Source organism: Odontesthes bonariensis, chromosome 2, assembly GCF_027942865.1.
Source record: "Odontesthes bonariensis isolate fOdoBon6 chromosome 2, fOdoBon6.hap1, whole genome shotgun sequence".
NCBI lineage: Eukaryota > Metazoa > Chordata > Actinopteri > Atheriniformes > Atherinopsidae > Odontesthes > Odontesthes bonariensis.
Window position 1 is genome coordinate 37,588,142 of NC_134507.1, and position 13,814 is coordinate 37,601,955.

Below are 13,814 nucleotides of genomic sequence, written 5' to 3' on the forward strand. Positions count from 1 at the left end.
CAGGGCCAAGACTCCTTTAATGTTGGGGATGTTCAGTCTATGTCCTCAATAACTTCACTCATGTTGAGTGAAGGGAGAGCCAGCTGCTACAGCTCCAAACAATATAGTAAGACAGGACATTTTTGCAATTGTTATCAGCACTCTTAATTAACAATTTGGGTGAGATCAAGGAAGGTACCCAAAGTTAGCCATCAAGCTTTCCGTAAGCTTTTCTTAGAGTAAGAGGGCTCGTCCGGGATTTGAACCCGGGACCTCTCGCACCCAAAGCGAGAATCATACCCCTAGACCAACGAGCCAGAAGGTCGACATTTTACGTTTCATGAGAGCGGGGTCAGCTGACGTAGCCATGGAATCAGTGGCGTGCATACATAGACATCAGGGGCTTCATGTACAAAGCGTGCGTACGCACAAAATAGTGGCGCACGTTTTCACGTCAACGATCAGATCAAGAACGAAAAGACCGTGGAAATGTGCGGTGCCTCACGGCAGCTTCAGGGCTGGCGTACGCACTTTTCTACAGCTGTTGATTCTTTGGCGACACCTAAGGTGATGTTGGGACACTGTTATAATAAATAAATGTAAAAACAATTAGTGCTCAGACAGTGATGTGCACACCTGAGACACATGAACAATTAATACTGATAAACTATTAACACACCCATGTGTCTGCAATTACACGAGCGGACATAAAAACAGCGCAAAGTGGTGCAATGCATACCATTAAAAACAATGGCTGCTTAAATTAGAAGACTTTGCAAATGGTGCAATTCGAAGAGAGCGTGTGTTCACTACAACAGAGAGGATTAGCTGGCACATGATGGCGACTGACTCATCAGCCGTTTTGAGGGAAATCCTCCTGGAACTGTACGCAGAGCTGCGGCCGGCGTTGGAGCACAACACAGCGAGGAGGCATGCGCTGCCTGTGCCCACAGGTGATGTGCACACTGGGGTTCCAACCGGGGCATTCCAGAGGTGATGTGCACACTGGGGTTCCAACCGGGGCATTCCAGAGGTGATGTGCACACTGGGGTTCCAACCGGAGCATTCCAGAGGTGATGTGCACACTGGGGTTCCAACCAGGGCATTCCAGAGGTGATGTGCACACTGGGGTTCCAACCGGAGCATTCCAGAGGTGATGTGCACACTGGGGTTCCAACCGGAGCATTCCAGAGGTGATGTGCACACTGGGGTTCCAACCGGGGCATTCCAGAGGGAGCTGGCCTACCGATTGGGACTGTGCCAGTCTACCGTGACCCGAGCCATGCCAGCCACGTGGGGCAGAATTAATCGCATCTCAGCCACGTATATAAAATTCCCAACAGGCCAACATTAAAGACCTCATGACACCTGGAGACGACTTTTTTTTTTGTTTAGTCAGAAATAACTATTATTATCGAGTTGAAATACATTTTTGTGATAAATATGCCCGGTTCTCTGTTATTTTCGAAATTTGAACGCACGCCACTGAAATCCACAGGCCAGTGTCCCGCCAACGTTCCAACATAAAAATGACGTATGCTCCGGAACGTCTGCTCCCTCCTCCTCTCTCCTCTCGCACACTTAAGACTGTTCGCGGCAGCACACCGACTCATCTACTACTGGCATTGGCTCACACCTCCCACAAGAACACCTAAAGCAGGGGTGGCCAACCGGTCAGAGACTAAGAGCCGCAGTTTTTTACTGTGTTACCACAAAGAGCCATACTATTTGGAAAAATGACCGAATTCTCTCCGTTCCATCCGTCTGTTCTTGACTCGCTCTCTCGTCTCAGTCACATTAGCGCTGATATTAAACCCACGAACCGAGCAAAATGAGTCAAAAACAGGCGTGTTTGGAAAGCTTCTTCCCGCTGAGGAGACAGAAGAAGAGGCTAAGAAAAAGAAAGCTGCATTTTGAAGACATGTTTCAGCGTTACTATAGCGACCAGAAAGCGTTAGGAGGCAGAGAGGATGTTACGTCAGGAGGACGGTGCTAATAAAGTTACATACAAGTACACAGTGGATTCAAGTTTATTATTATATTTACTAAATACCACAGAGTCTGTGATGGTATCATTTAATTTGTAGTATTTATCCGCCACACCTGAAAGGCGTGAAAATATTGTCTGACATTAAAAGAAAAAGAATAAAATTATATCCAAGACTTGTTGAAAGAAGTAAAATGATTTAAAAGCAAATAAAGCAATAAGCAGCAGGAGGAAGCAGAGACACGTCTGCACTCTTCAGAAGCAGGAAGCAAAGTCTGGCAGCTTTAGAGGTCAAGTTAGCGACTGAAAAACTTATCTGTCCTGTGCAGGTCGTCCACTTTTGTGTAACACCCCAACTTTGAATGTATAAGCAGTCATAAAGTTGAGACATCTTCCGAGCTGCAGCCAGCGCTGTTTCTCTCCTTCAGGAAGTCAAATTAAACTGAAACGTTGATGCGGTCTCACTGAGCTTTGTTAACAGAGGTTTCCTCCACAGAGGACAAGCTGCTGATCCTGGATCTGCTGAGATGTCCCAGGTATTTGTTGGCTTTGGTCCTCATACATTTAACTTTGTCCTGAGAAAGGAGAAGTTCCAAAAAGGGAAACAGGGACTGCCTTTGCATTTGACATAGACTATATCATGCTGACGTTGATCTGGGGCTGCAGTTTTTCATTTAGTTTCAGACTTGTTGGATTGAAATGTTGATGAGTTTCTGTGGCAGATAGGCTCCAGTCCCCCTGAAACCATGTAAAGCAAATGGAAGGATGGGGAGTTTGCTCCATTGAATGTAAAGTTATCCTGAAGATAACGGGCAGGATTTGAACCAGCTGTTGCACCACTGGCAAGCTATGGTCTCTGTGAAACTCACCAAGCCACCTTCACACTTGGAGATGTTTCTGGAGTGTTTTTCAATTTGTCTTTTTAGTGTTTGGAGCTGAAACTTCACTGAGTCATAAGTTTTGATCCCAGAACCTCTGAGGTTGAAAACATTCACCAAACAGTCTGAGCTATTCTTCCAGACACTCAGATGTGCTGTCCTACACCTCTTCTCTCTGGACTTTGACCTATAAAATACAGAAACACATCACCTTACATTCATGATTTTTGACCTTTTCCTGTTATTGAACTCAGTTAGGAACCTTTGTGTGCAGAAAAACTGTTCCACTGAACCCTTTGCTCTGATTTCTGCACAGGCAGCAGTTCCATAATGAATCAGTCGGGGTGTTGAAAGGAATGTTTACATGACATCCAACACAGAACCGTCTCCATTCACCTCAACAGTGAATATCATCTTCTCCCGTCCACACCAGCTCTGTGAAGAATGTTAGCTGCAGTTCTTCATTCACCATCCCGTCTTCTGTGTCACTCAGAACAGCAAATGAAGAAGTAAAGGAAGTAAATCAGATCTTCTATGAGTCCAATGAGTGTGATCCTCCTGACCGTATCCAAACCAGTCAAACTTCTGTTTAGTTCAGTTCAGTTCAGTTTACTTTATTGGTACCCGTAGGTAAACTGGTTTTGCAGTTTAAGAGAGAGATGGGTGTCCTTACATACAAGCTACAAGACACGTGACACATATAAACATGGAATCTAAAAAACACATATAGGCTACACAAGAATAAATAATACAAGGACAGTGCTGACATATAACATACAACATATATGTACGCAAGAAGCAGAACTGCAGTGGGATGACCATAAGGCTTCATGCAGTTATTGAAGAACTATGGCAGTTAGAATGCAATTTAAGTGCAAAAGCATTGCTACAAGTAAATACATAACCTGCAAGTGCATTGGAAACATAATAATCCACAGGAAATTTGTCTTACATCTTATTTAGCAGAATAACTGCAGCTGGGACAAAACTGTTTTAGAATCTGTTGGTTCTGCAACCAGGAACTCCCAGCCTCCGTCCAGAGGGGAGGTACTGGAATTCATTATTCAAGGGGTGTCGGCTATCATCCAGGATACCCATTGCTATCCGCTGTAGTTGTCTTGTGTATAGGGAAGAAGGGTGCAGCTGTGTCTCCCCAATTAGTTTGCTTGACCACTTGACAATTTGGTATTGGCGGTTCTTGTGTGTAAGGGGAATATTGCCAAACCATGATGCTAAAGAAAAAGATATAATTGATTCAATAAAAGAGTGATAAAACAAAATCATCATGGTCTTGTCACATTAAACTGGTAAAGCTTCCTCAAACAGTGTAACCGCTGTTGTCCTTTTTTGCACATAGCCTCACAATTCTCCTGGAGATTTAGTTTGGCGTTGATGATTGTCCCTAAGCATTTATAGGATTTAACTTGTTCCACTATTTGACCTTTCATAGTGGTGGCCTCATGCCTAGGATTGTTTCCAAAATCAATGTGCATATCCTTTGTTTTTGCTATGTTCAGTTGAAGATATGATTCCTCACACCACTGTACAAAATCTTCTACTATTGGTCCATGACCTCTTTCGTTCTTCTGTAGCAAGCTTACAATGACAGAGTCATCTGCATATTTAATTATGGTCCTATTAGCAAAAGTACTCTGACACATGTTTGTATACAGGATGAACAGGAGGGGTGAGAGTGCGCACCCTTGTGGCGAGCCTGTGGAGGAGCAAAGTTGACTGGACATGACTCCATTCACCCTGACTTCCTGTGTCCTATTAATTAAAAAGTCTAAAATCCAACCAACAACATTAAAACTTAAAGAAAATTGTGTAAGAAGACGGTTTATTAAAATGTGTGGTTGGATGGTGTTAAAAGCTGATGAAAAGTCAATAAATAAAACTTGTGCATGTGACCCACTTCCTTCTAGATGTTTTAGAAGCTGATGGAGTAGGGTGATGGTAGCATCTTCCACTCCTCTGTTCGGCCTGTAGGCAAACTGCATGGGGTCCAATGCATTTTCAGTGTGCCTTAAGATGTGTGACCTTATCCATTTTTCAAAATTTTTCATTACAATTGAGGTTAGGGCAAAGGGTCTAAAATAGTTCAAAGTACTTGGCCTGCCACATTTCGGGACAGGGACCACAACAGGGTGTTTCCATACCTTGGGTACATGTTGTGTCTGCAGAGATTTATTAAAAATGAGCTGGAATATTGAGCTCAACTCTTTTGCACATGTCTTAATTACATGCCCACAGATATTGTCTGGTCCATAACTTTTATTAACCTTTGTCTTGAAGAAGACATTTTCAACATCTCTACATGTGATGCTGGTGTGCTGACCATCTTTGAGTTTGCACTGGAGTTTTCCAATTTCCTGGCTGAAATCAAACTTATCAAAACGGTTATAAAAACAATTCAAGGCATTTGCAAGCTCATTATCAGATGTAAAACCTTCAAGGGATATATGGTTACTTTTACGCTGGTTCTGGATACCAGCTATAGTTTTCATACAGGACCAGGCAGAGCCAAGGTTATTCTCAGCCATTCTTTGTTCGAGTTTGGACTTATATCTTTTTTTGGCTTTAGATATCTCAGTTTTCAGTTCTCTGGTGGCTACATGTAGATCAGTAGCAGTACCCTGCTTGTGAGCCTGCCTTTTTCTCTGTAAACAGCTTTTAATAGTCCCATTTACCCATGGCTTGTTGTTTGGGTAAATCTTGATCTGTTTACATGGGATAATCATATCCCTACAAAAAGCCACATATGAACACACCACATCAGTGAGTTCATCCAAATCATTACAGGAGTCTGTAAAAGTGTCCCAGTCTGTGCAGTCATAACATTCCTGAAGGCACATAACTGAATCCTCAGTCCATTCCTTTACTTCCTTGATTTGCACTTGTTCCCTTCTCAAGACAGATCTGTACTTGGGAATGAGTTGAACACAGTTATGGTCTGCAGAGCCCAGCGGGGGCAGTGGAATCGATTTGTAAGCGTCCTTCACTGTACCATAACAGAGATCCAGTGTCTTTCCCCGCCTGGTTGGACAGGGGACATACTGATAAAAGTCTCTCACGGAATGTTTTAGCGTCACATGATTGAAGTCACCTAGGATAAAGTTCGGAGCGTCGGGTGAGAGTGATTGTAATTTATGCGTGACATCCGAAATAACATTGCAGGCAATGGTGGCATTTGCCTTCGGGTGAATGTACACGACTGTTAGAAAGATTTGCGGAAATTCGCGTGGCAGATAGAATGGACGCATTGACACGGACAGGAGCTCAATGTCGGGTAAACTGATGTTTTCTCTGACAGTCACAGAAGTACAGTAGCGCCTGTTCAGGTATACACATACCCCTCCGCCGAGCGTCTCCCCCGTTATGTTAGCATCTCTGTCCGTCCGGATAGGTGATCCAAAACCGTCGATCCACAGTTCTCGGTCCTGGTCGTGCCCAGACAACCAGGTCTCCGTGAAGGCCAAGACGCAGCATTCCCCAAAATCCTTCTGCAGCTGGACGTTTCCCTGCATCTCATCGAGTTTATTCCTAAGGGATTGTACATTTCCTAAAATCATGGTGGGGAGGGGGATCCGTTTCAGACACCGCTTCCTCCGGCGTAAACGAACACCTCCGCGTTTGCCCCGCTTCCTCTTTTTTCCCTGCCATGCCGAGTGTTCGGGCTTGTGATCTTTTCTTATACAGTCTGGTAAGTTTAAAACCGGATCTGGTGTGTTGTGCGCGCCCTCAAAGCGAAGTTGAAGCAACTGGTCTCTGCTGTACACAGTTCTTGCTTGGGCGGCCTGCATTGTGTCTCGGGCAAGCAGCAGGCATGACACCAGAATCCAAGTTACAACCAGATAGAAAAGTTCCATTTTTGTTTTGTATCGTCAGTTCAGGGTGAAATGACGTGGACAAACTTTAAACAGACTTCAGACAAACGTCAGGAATTGGCTTGAATTGGACTTACTATCTAAGTGCCTTGAGATGACATTTGTTGTATTTGGCGCTATATAAATAAAAATGAATTGAATTGAATTGAATTAAGACTTATACAACCGATTAAAACAAAAAAACATATCGGACGCCAAACTCTCTCCCTGCCAGTCGCTGCGTGTGCAAGCGCCTGTGGCTCTTGCTCACAGTTCAGGTTCAGTTGAAGGTTTAGTCAGTGGTGTTATTTATTTAGTCATTTACAAATCCTCTGAAAAGTAGATCATAATCCAACTGAAGTTTGGTGGATTAAAGCCTGCTGTTTAAAGCACAGAGTAACGTCACCTCCCAAAGCCAACCCTGTCACTGGCTCTAAAGGAGGGGAGCCTGTTAGCGGAGGGCCCTGCTCAGAGTCCTGCTTTAGTGAACTACAGCAACCAAGTAAACCTGCGAGACTTCTGTTGGGATCAGACTGATCTATGAGGGCTTAAAGATTCCACAAAGAGAAACATGCAGCTGAACCTAAATAAAACTTGAACAGAGAACTTACAGGAGAGGTTTTAATGCTTTTATGCATCAATCTTTACTTCATTGGCTCCCTCCATGGGATAAAATTTGGAACATTTTCCTAATAAAAGAAAAAGATGTCAATGCTCAGAAAGCACCTTTATCATTGTTTTACTGTGTAATATGTAGGATCCATAAACTCATTTATTACCAGCTCTATCAGCATGGAGAGAATCCCCTTTTCTCCCAAAAGATCCCAGGTGCTGCTCCTGAGGTGTTTCTGTAAGTTTATCACACCAGCTGGTGAAATGATATGAGTCCCTCTACAGTTGTTGTAATGTCAGCTGAGATTCAAACTAAAAGACACATTTAGTGTCTGAAACTGTGAGACACTGTTCAAGTGGGACTGAAAGCAGATTCAGAGGGTTGTGATGTATGTTTTTCCACCCAAATGATCTGATAACTGTCAGAGATGCAGCAGTGCTATGAAATCCACTTTAGAAGCTGCAGTTATTGGACACAATGGCCCTCATTTATCAAACTTGCGTAAGACGAAAAACGTGCGTAGGTCGTGTGTACGTTCTTTTCTGCGCAAAGGTTGGCATTTATCAAATCCATCGTGAGCGCAGGAAAGATGAAATCGCCACGACAGGTCTGAGGCCGTGTACGCACTTTTCCATTTTGACTTGCGGTGACTGCAATAGCATACATAAACAGCAGCGTCACTAGTGCGTGCCTTATGAGTCGCAACAAATCCCTTGGTTAAAATTACAGACTTATCACTTCAAAGAAGGCCCATGTTTTATTTGACTTCAACATAAATATAAACATAAACGCAAATTAAATAAATTAAACAAGTACAACTCCGTAATTGGAAGGGTGATGGCTCATTATTCAACCACGCACCCTCACACCGAACAGGAGAGGCGCTTTAACACTGCGCATTGTGGAGAGGTTAGGGCACCTAAAGGGCAGGTGGATCTGTCTCTCGGCTGCGGGGGAACCCTTCTATATACGCCCAAAAAGGTATGCAATATTATTATTGCATGCGGGGTTCTCCATACATTGCCCAAAAAAATGGAGTGCCATTTCCAGATGTACATCCAGAGGACCCCGTACCCAGAGATCCCACCAGCCTGCACATTCTGTTATTCAAGGAAAAAAGACGTAGCTCCGATCAGGCCAGCCACCCTCTCCTCCTAGGCACTCAAATCCAAACCTGGATCAGAGCCCCCCCCCCTGTTTGTGACATGCTGCGTCCGAGAGCTGCGACCTTTTTTGTGGCCAATTTCATATCGGACCACTTCTTCCTGATCTTATTGGAGAAAAAGTAAAACATCGTTCAATTTTAGATTTCATTTAATCTGGAGTTTATCACATTTTATTGACCATCACAGTAGGGGAAAATACATAACTCGTCCGGTCTGCGATTTACATCGCCAACGCTGTTGACAGCCGTCCCAGCTGTCAACAGCGTTGACAGCGTTTCTTTGCCGTCTTTTGTCTATCCATGTCGCAAATCTAGAGGTGCGGCCCTTTTATAGAAGGCGTGGTTAGGATCATTACGATGGATTTCACCCGCCAGATTTATCAACAGCCGCTCTGTTTTACGATGGGATTGGTGTGGTACGCATGTTTTGTAAATCTCACTTGAGCCTCTGCGTACGACGAGTTCTCCGCTCATATCTACGATGCTTTCTACGACGGCTTGATAAATGAGGGCCAATGAGAGCTGACCATCTCTGTGGCTCAGAGGAAAACTGAGCAACAATGTATTTTAGATAACTTATATATTTATTTATTATTTATATATTTCTATAACTTACAAATGAGGATATAATGCAGCTAACAGCAAAGCTAACAATAAGCTACATAGAAGGAAAAGCATCAGCCAGGCTCTGTCAGAGGTGACAGTGTAGAAACAGAGTGCAGGCATAGACGGAAGTACAGGTTAAGTAGGAGATTACATTTCTACACCTGAACAGGTACTTGAACCCTGGACCCTCAGATTAAAAGTCTGATGCTCTACCAGCTGAGCTATCCAGGCCCTATGAAAGCTTGTCTGAGTGACAGCTGACATCTGAAACACTTCCTGGCCCTCATTTATCAAGCCGTCGTAGAAAGCATCGTAGATATGAGCGGAGAACTCGTCGTACGCAGAGGCTCAAGTGAGATTTACAGAACATGTGTACCACACCAATCCCATCGTAAAACCGAGCGGCTGTTGATAAATCCGGTGGCTGAAATCCATCGTAATGATCCTAACCACGCCTTCTACAAAAGGGGGCTGAGAGGCCGCACCTCTAGAATTTGCGACATGGATTGACGAAAGGCGGCAAAGAAACGCTGTCAACAGCGTTGGCGATGTAAATCGCAGACCGGACGAGTTATGTATTTTCCCCTACTGTGATGGTCAATAAAATGTGATAAACTCCAGATTAAATTAAATCTAAAATTGAGCGATGTTTTACTTTTTCTCCAGTAAGATCAGGAAGAAGTGGTCCGATATGAAAAAGAAGGTCGCAGCTCTCCGACGCAGCATGTCACAAACGGGGTGGGGAATCAAGGTTTGGATTTGAGTGCCTTGGAGGAGAGGGTGGCTGGCGTGATCGGAGCTACGTCCTCATCGGGCGTGCCAGGGAAACTTGACACTGATGCGCCCATGCTAGAGCTCGAGAATGGTAAGAATGACTGCACACCCAAGACGTTTAAATAAAACAGTTGCTTTAATTTTCAACACAAATGAGGTTCCTAATCAAACTAATATTTTTCATTCACAGATGAATCCGAAGTGGCATCCGGGCAACCTGACCCGCGCAACGAATACGCGGCCCGTCAACATCCGAAGCGTCTGCCTGCCTCTGCCCCCCGGTCTGCAGCGTCACACCGGCCAGCCGTGTTAACCACAGAGGTCCTAGAAAGACAAACAGAGATCGTAAAGTGGATGATGGCTTTAACACACACCATGCAATCTATCGACAGTACATTGAAAGACATAAATGAAACACTGAAGTCACAGAATAAATGCTGAAAGAAATCGTTGTTCTCCTTTCTTTTTTCCTTGAATAACAGAATGCTTACCGAAAGTCAGAATTGCTGAATAAGTTCCTCTCTCCTCCTGAGCGCTCTTGGCTGTGCAGGCTGGTGGTAGGGATCTCTGGGTACGGGGTCCTCTGGATGTACATCTGGAAATGGCACTCCATTTTTTGGGCAATGTTATGGAGATCCCCACATGAAATAATAATATTGCATACCTTTTCGGGCGTATAGGGTTCCCCCCGCAGCCGAGAGACAGATCCAGCTTTAGGAGCCCTATACACCTCTCCACAGTGGCACGCGTGCGCGTATGCGCAGTGTTGCGCCTCTCCTGTTCGGTGTGAGGGTGCGCGGTTGAATAATGAGCCATCACTCTTCCAATTACGGAGTTGTACTTGTTTAATTTATTTAATTTGCGTTTATGTTTATATTTATGTTGAAGTCAAATAAAACATGGGCCTTCTTTGAAGTGATAAGTCTGTCATTTTAACCTAGGGATTTGTTGCGACTCCTGAGCACGCACTAGTGACGCTGCTGTATTGCAGTCACCGCAAGTCAAGATGGAAAAGTGCGTACACGGCCTCAGACCTGTCGAGCGATTTCATCTTTCCTGCGCTCACGATGGATTTGATAAATGCCAACCTTTGCGCAGAAAAGAACGTACACACGACCTACGCACGTTTTTCGTCTTACGCAAGTTTGATAAATGAGGGCCCCTGAGTCCAAAGCTGTGACGCTGTTTTCTGAACAAATGCCTGGTTGATGTGAACTTGTGTTGCAGCCACTGAGCATAAAGAAGAAGGCCTTCATGGAGGGAAACAGGGAGTTAAGGAGGAGTGTGAAGAAAAAAGGAAGAGAGCAAGTCGGTGGGAAACTATCTGCAGCAGAACAGTGTGAGGGATGTGTGGTCAGGAATGGAAAAGCTCACAGGCTTTGGGATAATGTGGGATCAGACAGATGGAAGAGTTCAGACAAACTCAGCATGCTGCTGCCTCCTGCTACAGACCTCACATCCTCCATGTACCAACAGCTTCCCTGTCACACCTCAGCACATCTACATGAAACTATCACATCTATAGGAAAATAAACTATGGCCTCATCTGGAATACAAACAAAAGAGATGATTGTGGATTTTAGGAGGAGCAGCAGTCAGCTGAGTACCGTCTCCATCCTCGGTGAAGAGGTGGTTGAGGATTACAGATACCTGAGGGTTCACCTGGACAGCAGACTGGACTGGAAATGCAACACTGAGGCTGTCTACAAGATGGGACATTCAGTAAACTATTCCTATAACTGTATATATGCTAACTGAGCTGGCATGGGTTGGTGCACTAAACACATGTTACAGAGTTTAATATTTCTGCATCTTTTAGTAAAAACAGGAAAGAATGAGTGTATATTTCCAGCCAAATTCCCAATAAAGCTGCTCTCATCCACATATTTTTCTGTTTCTTCTGTCAGACGGCTAAACTGAAAATCAGCCCATTAAGACTACGTGTCAACTCGTGGTCACTTAAAGCATGTCCAGACTGTCGCTCTGCTCTAATAAAATCCTGATTTTGTAACCGCAGCCTCATGTGAGAAAATCACCCTTCAGGTGACTTAAAGACAACATGTTGGCAGCGATTTCAGCTGTGCTTACATGCAGCGTGATGTCCCACAGAGAAAGTTAGAGGCAGCAGAATGTCAGGAAGGTTTTCTGCACAGTCTATCCCGTGCATGTACGCTGGGACAATATGGTGGTCCAGTTAAATGGACGAGTACACCTGGAACTGAAGCTGGACTTACCTGTGCATGCAAGCGTTCTGAATGTCCATGATCAAGATAAAAAATATGTAACATACAGAACAAAAAGCATCCATCTCCAGCTGAAAACATGAAACCTGCATCCTACAAATAAAATGTTCCACCGGGGTGACCCACCCAAGTTGGTTATTAGGAGGAAATTTCAGAAATATCCTCAAAAGCAGTTTTTCTCAGTGTGCAGACTTCAGCTTTTTGTTTTAAGTTTTGAACAAAGAAAATAGACTCAAATGTAACCTCTCTTCTATGCATATTCAGAACTTATTTAAATCTCTTCCAGAAAAACTCTTGTTTTGATCATTTTCTTTAAAATAAACATTTTTAAAAAGCTAACTGACCATGTGCTCTGTTTTACATATAACACCAGTTATAGAGGTAAACACGCAAAGTTAACATATTGACAGGTTTCAAATATATGTTTCAGTGGCGGCCGTGCTTTGGCTCACTGGGCCTTCAGTGCGGGTTTACCGTCCATTCAGAGTCGCTATTTAAATCCGTCCTGAGTGCCCACATGGATCTGGATCTCACTAACCGTGCTGTATGCCAATAAACACAGAGAGACAGCTGTTAGAAGACTTTCTTCTGCAGGTTTCCTTCTGATTTATTTATTTTTTAAACACATATTCAGCAGCAGGATGTTTATTCATCAATTAGCCTACTAATAATGAACTATGAGAGGCATTTCACGTGTTGAGAGCAGCTTCCATTGTTATTGTTATTATTATCATGTATATCAGCAGTTCAGAATATTTGATCATTTATATTTATAATTTAATATTTATACATGTAAATAAAATACATAATACTCACAAGAGTTCCTGATTATTATCTATTTATTGACATAACACTGAGATGCTCCATATGTGAGTCCATTGTTGCCAGTTAACTGCAGCCTTGCACCTTTCAGCAGCAGCTGTTACCGCTGAGCAATCAGTTCCCTCTGCACTGAGGATCATATGAAAGCAGCTCCTGCAGCTTCAGGTTAGTGTCACAGGGCTCTGAACTTTGTGTTAGTGCAGTTTGGCAGGAGCAGGTCCCAGGCAAGCTTTAATTATATTGCAGCAGAATGAGGTGAGTAACTTCTAGTCTATCCCAGTGCTTCTAAGTGGTGGCACTGAACCTCTGCTGCCTTAAATGTCTGAGGCAAGCAGAACCTCATTTGGTCGCAGCATTACACTATGAATATGCAGCTAAGCTCAACAGGACTGGGCATGTTAAGGGGAGGTGGTGGTTGGACCCCACTGGTCTCTAAATGTACTCAGAACTTCATATGAGATGTCCCTGTTTCTGCAGGGTTTTGTGGATTTCTTGTGTGCTGATTGGAAGCATCGCCTGCATTCCTGCACAAAGCGGTAAGCTGATCCCAATCAAAGCTCAGCAACTAAAAGCAGTTTAAATTGACTCGGGGTGTAAATGGAAGGCTGATCTTAATTCTCCGTTTCCTCACCCATGTATTCAGTTTATGGACAAGATCTATCTAAGCCAACATATCAGAAACCAGCTGGAACCAGTGGTTCTGGAGCACAGCAGCATGGTGCTCAGGGAGGTCAGTCTGGAGCTCCTGGCAGCAATTACCAGTTTGAAGATGGGAGCTGGAGCCTTTCATCTGACACCAGCGGCGAGGACGAGCCAGTCTTCACTCCTGTGGCCGACGAGGATCAAGTCTACGCTTACAAATCTCGGTCCCGCTACAACAA

The 13,814-nt window shown here is 44.0% G+C and overlaps 2 non-coding genes across 2 annotated transcripts; both read right to left on the minus strand.

The window, feature by feature from the left end:
- Positions 1-224: 224 nt before the first annotated feature.
- On the minus strand, positions 225-296 carry trnap-ugg (transfer RNA proline (anticodon UGG)). The gene has a single exon. It is a non-coding gene; the product is annotated as a tRNA-Pro (tRNA).
- An 8,956-nt stretch (positions 297-9,252) lies between these two features.
- On the minus strand, positions 9,253-9,325 carry trnak-uuu (transfer RNA lysine (anticodon UUU)). The gene has a single exon. It is a non-coding gene; the product is annotated as a tRNA-Lys (tRNA).
- Between the last annotated feature and the right edge of the window lie 4,489 nt (positions 9,326-13,814).